Here is a 1634-nt window from a genome sequence, read left to right as displayed (position 1 = left end):
TGCCAATGGTTACCCAGTGTTTACAGACAACCGCCAGCAGCACGCATGCGCTTGGGATTTGTAACTGGTCTCGGGTCGAACCCGGTCCTGGTCCAAGAGCAATAATCGACTTTCCCACTTTAACCCCTAGATTATTCCCGTATTAGGAATGTGACTGCCAACAACGTGGTATGAATGACAATGAACCAGAGGGGAAATATTAGGGAGTACAATATAGATGCATTTTCCAAAGCTACTTCGACACGGGAAGCTGTAATTATATCAGAGAGAGAATGATATATAGCACAGAAGGAGGCCATTCGGCACATCATCCCTGTGCCGGCTCTTCGAAAAAGCTATCCAAATAATCCCACCGCCCATGTAATGGTGATGGATAAATCCTGTACATGGAAGAAATGATGAATAAAAGCACAAGGGGTCGCACTGGCAAATTAAGGACAGCAAATTAAAATAGGATACAGGAGGAACTTCAGCTTTCACAAAAAGATTGGTAGGTCTGTGGAACAGATTATGGGATGGGTGGTGGAACAAGACACTGTGATGAGCTTCAAGAAGGAACTAGACAGATTCTTGTCCACAAATGGGATTCAAGATTATGAGAAACAAAGTGACTCCTGACAACGCAGCATCCCGCTGACGTCATCAGAGTGCACCAAGCTGCGCACATGCGCTAACGGTCTCCTGCACTCAGTGAGATGCTGAGCGTGCACAGTCAACGTCTTGCCAGGACTAACTGGCGCATGCGCAGAAAAACGCTCTAGCCCCTCGGCCCTCGCTTCCCCCCCTCCCCCCGCCCTCTGGCTACTCACTCCCCACTTTCCCCCACCCCATCCCACTCTCCAGCTGCTCACGCGACTCCATCCTGCTTTCCGGCCACTCACTCCACCCCATCCTGTTCTCCGGCCACTCACTCCCTGATTCTGCACCCCGCCCCACCCTGCTTCCGCACTCCCCCATCCCTCCAGACGCTAGCTCCAGGCCGCTCCGCTTCCCTCCTCTCGGCCACTCGCTCCGACGTTTGATCGTTCTGCACCACGCCGCCCGAAGAAGCAAGGCAGGCCACGAGGGGTGACGGTGCGACGTAGGAGCAAGTGACCAGAGGAGGGAAGCGGCGTGGCCTAGAATTAGGGGCTGGAGGGATGGGGGGGGGCGGCAAGAGGGGAGTGAGCAGACGGAGAGCAAGATGGCACTGAAATCTCTGAATTATGGAGGGTGTGCAGCACTGTCAGAGGTTCTGTCCTTCTGATGAGACTTTAAACAGTGCAACGTTCTCTGAGTATCAACCAAAACATGTCCATTGTGTTCTGCCGAATTTGCTTATGAAATGACAGTCACTGCTCCTAAAGTAATTCACTTTAGGTGAATGAAGGTGACTAGGTACTATATAACTGGCGCATGTGTAGGAGGGAGTGGGGGACTGGGGGGTGGGATGGAGGTGGTGATGGCAATCTTTGAGGGGATTTTTCGGTTGAAGTTTTTCTGTGATAAATTGAGCAGCGCCATCTTTAATCCTGGCAGCTGCCTGAATGTCGCAGACAATACATTTCAGTGGAACAGGCTGCATTTGCACATGCTAGTACTGCACCACTGAGGGAAGCAGCACAGCCTAGAGCTAGCGTCTGGAGGGATGTGGG

Source organism: Heterodontus francisci, chromosome 25, assembly GCF_036365525.1.
Source record: "Heterodontus francisci isolate sHetFra1 chromosome 25, sHetFra1.hap1, whole genome shotgun sequence".
NCBI classification, from domain to species: domain Eukaryota; kingdom Metazoa; phylum Chordata; class Chondrichthyes; order Heterodontiformes; family Heterodontidae; genus Heterodontus; species Heterodontus francisci.
Note: the sequence above shows the minus strand (reverse complement) of the source record.